Source organism: Pituophis catenifer, unplaced genomic scaffold (assembly GCF_029215685.1).
Source record: "Pituophis catenifer annectens isolate HBS135680 unplaced genomic scaffold, rPitCat1.0.hap2 SCAF_1, whole genome shotgun sequence".
NCBI lineage: Eukaryota > Metazoa > Chordata > Lepidosauria > Squamata > Colubridae > Pituophis > Pituophis catenifer.
In genome coordinates this window covers 23,338,288-23,344,287 of record NW_027256881.1, presented here as the reverse complement: position 1 = coordinate 23,344,287, position 6,000 = coordinate 23,338,288, and positions in this window count along the sequence as shown.

The window sequence follows — 6,000 nt, the reverse complement described above, 5'->3', positions numbered from 1 at the left end:
GGAGTAGAAAGGAAAAGAAATGGGAGACTGGAACAAGAAAGTTCACAATGAAATTCAGAAGAGCATTAATTACACATTGCAGTTGCCATCTTGATTATTTTTATCTCCCCCTATGGATACCTTGACTTAGGTCCAAATTATCCGCAGAATAACCTAACCCTAAAGATTATATTTTACATTCTCTGCTTTTTGCAGGTCCGACCAGGGTTGAAATCCAGCAGGTTCTGACAGGTTCTGGAGAACCGGTAGTGGAAATTTTGAGCAGATCGGAGAACCAGCAAATACAACCTCTGGCTGGCCCCAGAGTGGGGTAGGAATATGGGATTTTGCAATATCCTTCCCCCAGGAGCGGGGAGGGAATGGGGATTTTGCAGTATCCTTCCCCTGGAGTCGGGTGGGAATGGAGATTTTGCAGTATCCTTCTCCTGCCATGCCCACCAAGCCACACCACACCACACCCACCAAGCCACGCCCACAGAACCAGAAATAAAAAAAATTAGATTTCACCACTGGGTCCGACCCCAGTTAATGAAATGGAGATGAATACCAATCCCGACAGTCGGCAACAACTAGCGGAGTAAAATCCATAGGGATTCCTACCCCAGTTAAATCTGTCTTTTTCCATCATGTGGCCTTCTTGGTGGAATAAATCTTTATTCATGACTGTTAAAGATTTTCAAGTTCTTTAGCCTGCTGATCGCGTGGTTTTTAATGTGTGCAATGTATAAGTATGTATCTCTGCCCACAGATATTTGAAATTAGAGGTAATGGTGTGGAAATTTGTAAATATTAATGAATCAAATAAGTAAATGGTATTGGTCAATTAATCAGTTACATTGAGTGACATTTCCATAGTCAAAACCTCAAACACCTTTTTCAAAAACCAGAAATATGTGCTTGACCTCACTAATTGCAATTATCTCTTAACAATTCAATCATCTTTTGCTGATTAAACTATAAATGAAAAATAGCTCACCTTTGATTTGTTTAGAAGGGAAGGCATGCTGTTTCACTTCTAGGTGATTTGAGGGTACTAAAATAGAAACCTCCCCCCAAACAAAGGAGAGGAAAAGGCAAATATTTCAATATGATGATGAATGTTTGGTCGCTTTAGAAAGAAACGATATTGTCGGTTATTAAGACTGATAGATCTTTGCCAGAGAGTAGAATTCAAAATTTGTTTAGAGAGTCTATCTGGATGCATAACTCTGCAATTTGCATCCTTCATCTGCGTAAAAGCAGTTGCTTCTATCCAAGCATAAAGGCACCACTGATCTCAGAATTGCCAGGAATAAATCTGAGCATAATCCTTCACCCAGCTTCATTCTACCACACTAGACCCCTAAAATAAATGGGATTTGGATGTTCCTAATTTCCACTGATAGAGGTGATCTGGAATACCACTGATAGAAGTGACTTATGACTATAATTGAGCCCAGAATTATAGCCATCAGTATGCCGGTTGTTAAGCAGGTCATCATCTAACCACACCCAATTTTATACTCTTTTCTGCAATGCTCATATAGTGAAAGCCACAGTCATAAAGCAAACACCACAATTGTAAAATGCATGGGCACTTTTTCCCCCAAAAAACTGGAAGTAAACACTGGTTTCTGGCAGAAAACGTCATTTAAAAAGCCAGTTTGGTCTTGTGGTTAAAGCAGTAGGCAAGAAACCAGGAAACTGTGAGTTTTAGTTCAGGTCTTAGCCATGAAAGCAGAGGTGGGTTTCAGCAGGTTCTGACCAGTTCTGGAGAACCGGTAGCAGAAATTTTGAGTAGTTCGGAGAACCGGTAGTAAAAATTCTGACTGGCCCCGCCCCCATCTATTCTCTGCCTCCCAAGTCCCAGCTGATCGGGAGGAAATGGGGATTTTGCAGTAACCTTCCCCTGGAGAGGGGTGGGAATGGAGATTTTACAGTATCCTTCCCCTGCCATGCCCACCAAGCCACGCTCACCAAGCCACACCCACAGAACCAGCAGCAATTAAGACTTTGAAACCCACCACTGCATGAAAGCCCTTGGGCCAGTCACTCTCTCTCAGTTCAAGCTCCCTACCTTGCAGGGTTGTTGTTATGGGGAAAATAGGAGAAATAAGGTATATTGGATATGTTTGCTGCCCTGAGTTATTTGTAAAAATAGTAAAGGTGGGATGCAAATAAATAAATCGTGGTCACATAACCATGGGATCTTGCAAATAGTTGTAAATCCAGGCCAGTTGCCAAGTGACCAAAATATGATCACATGATCAGGAAGGGAAGCAACCATCGCAACTTCAAATCTGGGTTATAATAACTACTTTTGGGAGGGGGGCGTCCATCATAACTTCAGTCATTAAGCAACAGGTCCACCTGTACCATGATGTACTACAGATCCAGGATAGCCAGATTTCACTGGAGATTATATCCCTTTTTTATTAATTCCCCTAATTTATACTTTCTCCTTAAAATGCTATTCTTAGATTCTGCTATTTTCTTTTGTTTCTTTTCTCTTTTTTTCCTTTTGCCCAGCTTCTCACTATCAGAAGCATCTAATTGCAAGATCAGAGCATCACAACTGTCCTTGCATTCTCTGCAGAAATTCTTGGCAATGTTTTAGGTAAGCTTTCACTAAGAGTTGCTTAAAAAGGGAACAATTCAGGATCCATCAAACTTCAGGCTGCCAATGCATAATTAGCCCAGCAGCAGCTTTTAAGGGAGTTAGTCAGAGGACTTGAGCCCTAGTTTTTTGCTCAGGGAATGTGCCACATTGATTTGTTGAAGCAAAGTGGGGGGTTTTCCCCCAGTAATTTTATCCATTCTGAAAGAATTATTTTTCCCATCTTCAACAACTCTATTTTCCCCATCTTTTAAGGATAGCAATGCTGTGTGGACTATGGATGATAATAATGCAAAGCCAAGCTTGAATAGGCCTTAATCCTACATAACTGGCCCTTGCCTCCATGGCCACCAGGGCATCAAATGGAGCAGCATTTAAGGAATTTGTGGGCACTTCCAAGATGACCCTTGTTAGGGAAAATGAACCCTGGAAGTCACCAGAGAGTGCTACTTTTTGTTCAAACAAGAATGAAAATACTCTTCTCCAATATAGTACCTTCCAAATGCCTTCATTTTTAAGTCCCATAAGCATCAGTATGCATGTTATCTGGTATTTTTGATTGCAGTGATGGGACATGTAGTTCATTACATCTGGAGAGCTCTAGGTTAAAAGCTGCATCTGGGTAGAAAGCAATTCCCAGAAGTTCTCAGTTATTTTCACCTATACATCTCTTCACCACTGAAGGTTTGAGGTGCTACAATGACAGTGTAAGTCACTGTTTCTCAACCTTGGCAACTTTAAGATGTAAGGACTTCAAGGCTGGATGGGGAATTCTGAGTGTTGAAGTCCACCCATCTTAAAGTTGCCAAGGTTAAGAAACACTGTTCTACATGATCTCTAGTCATACCTAGCAAGTTTTCTAGGACAGATTGAATCAGGAATCTTGCATGAGAAAAGCATGGAAGCCCTGTGCCACTTTCACCCTGGGTATACTGTAGGTTAGAGTCAGTGCTATGCATTGACCAGTGTTCGCCCATGAGATCTAGAAGATGGAGATTTTGTCTGTTTCTCCTATGTTCATCCAACTCAACTAATTTAGGTTATGTTAACTTTAGATTTTTGTGTCGTGACATATTGTGCAAACACAACCTATTTGTTTAATTTATGGTTCAGTTGGCCAGAAAATTCAATAACCAGGTTAAGTATAAGAACTCAACTTTAGTCAGTTCTCAACCATCATGGCATACTATTCAAATCTATGCTTTGGACAAGGCCACTAAGGAGAAGTACATTTTCCCCTCATCTCTCTTTTTCAGTGATAATCACAGAATGGCTGGTATTATTTGAAGAACTCTAACATCATCAACATACCTGGAAAGGTAGGAATCATTACACCCTCTAGAACAGGGGTGTCAAACTCGATTTCATTGAGGGCCACATCAGGGTTGTGTTTGACCTCGGGGAGGTTGGGGGAACGTGGGGGGGGCGTGGCCAGCTCGATATCACTCATCAAGGCTCCGGTTTTGGCCATGACAGCCTCTTGCAGCACGGCCAAATGGCCCTCCCTGGCTCTGTTTTCACTGGCAGAAGGCTGCAGGAGGCCGTCATGGCCAAAAACGGAGCCTGGAAGGCCCACAAGTGGCCCTCCCAAGCTCTGTTTTCACTGGCAGAGGCACCACAGGCTGGTCCTTCGCTGTTTTCAGGGCAGGCTCTTGGGCCAAATCTAAGCACCCTATGGGCCAGATTCCAGCCCGCAGACCTTGAGTTTGACACCCCTGCTCTAGAAGATCTACCTCACATTTCCATCCTCTTCTCTTGAAGAAACTGAGATTTCATCTCAACTAATGACAAACTCCAGCATCAGATGGCTACAACTACAGTCTCCCCCTATTGAGATGTGGCCGTCATTGTTAGCCATGTTCATCATAAGTGTCCCTAAGAACCAGGGGTGAAATGCTCCCGGTTTGGACCGGATCGCACAATCCGGTAGCGATGGAGGCAGGTGGTTTGGAGAACCGGTAGCAAAAATCCCTGCCCCCCCACATTCCCCAACTGAGGCACGCAATCATCAGAGGCTTTTTTTTATTATTTTTAAAAGCATTTTTTCTACAACTTCTTTGGCCAAAAAAATACTTTTAAAAGTAAAAAAAAAAAGCCTCTGATGACCGCGCAGCTCAGCTGGGATCAGCAGAGGCTTTTAAAAGCATTTTTTCTATAACCTCTTCAGCCGAAGAGGTTATAGAAAAAATGGTTTTAAAAGGAAAAAAAGCCTCTGCCGATCAGGAAGTCAGCTGGGATTGTCAGAGGCTTTTTTAAAAAAAAGAAAGCCTCTGCCAATCAGGCAACTCAGCTAGGATCATCAGAGGCTTTTAAAAGCAGTTTTTTTTACAACCTCTTCAGCCGAAGACGTTGTAGAAAAAATGGTTTTAAAAGTAAAAAAAAAAAAAAAAGTTGGCCATGCCCACTCAGTCATATTACACACACCCCCACCAAGCCACGCCCACAGAACCGGTAGTAACAAATTTTACATTTCACCACTGCTAAGAACCCTTGATGACAGTACACTCATGCAATAATGTAATGATGTATGCAATTCAATTGTAGCTTCTTATAGACACCTGCAAGGTGTGGCAGTTTCTAGGATAAGGGTTTATTGTTTTATTTTATTGTTGTCTTATTAGCAAGGCTAGTCTCGCTAGCGGAGGTAACTGGAGGTTGCATGATTGGAGGTTGTGGTGGCCTAGAGTCAAGAAGAACACTATCAATGGTCCACTGGATGTTGAGATTTCTAGGGAATTATTACATCCAGTGCTGTTAGATTGAAGTAAGCATTGACAGGCTGGGGAGAAAGCTGGGAAAAAACAATTCATCTCCCTTAAGGAAAAGTGCAAATGCAGATCTGGTTTGCTTACAGTGCCATCTGCTGCCAAGCAAGGAGAATTGCTTCACAGGGGAGAGTAATGGCAGACTGACAGCTGACCTAGAAGAATAGAATAGAATAGAATAGAATAGAATAGAATAGAATAGAATAGAATAGAATAGAATAGAATAGAATAGAATAGAATAGATTGAGGTCTTCTAGTCCAACCCTCTGCTCAGGCAGAAAATTCTATACCATTTCAGATAAATAGCTGCCAATCTCTTCTTAAAAACTTCCAGCGTTAGAGTATTAACAACTTCTGGAGGCAAGTTTGATCAGACCAAGGGGGCTGGAAGGGTGGTAGGGAACTCTCAAAGCAGCTGGACACTCTCAAAGTTATTAGGGATGGTATTCCCACCGAGAGCTCTAGCACTAGGAATGACTATGTGAATTGCTCTGACATGTCTTTAAAGAAGCATTCCCCCATGCCTTTGGAATTCCAGCAAAATATGCATGAGCCACGGTGGCGCAGTAGTTAGAGTGCAGTACTGCAGTATTTCTCCTGGCTGCTGGCTACCTGCAATTTGGCAGTTCAAATCTCAAC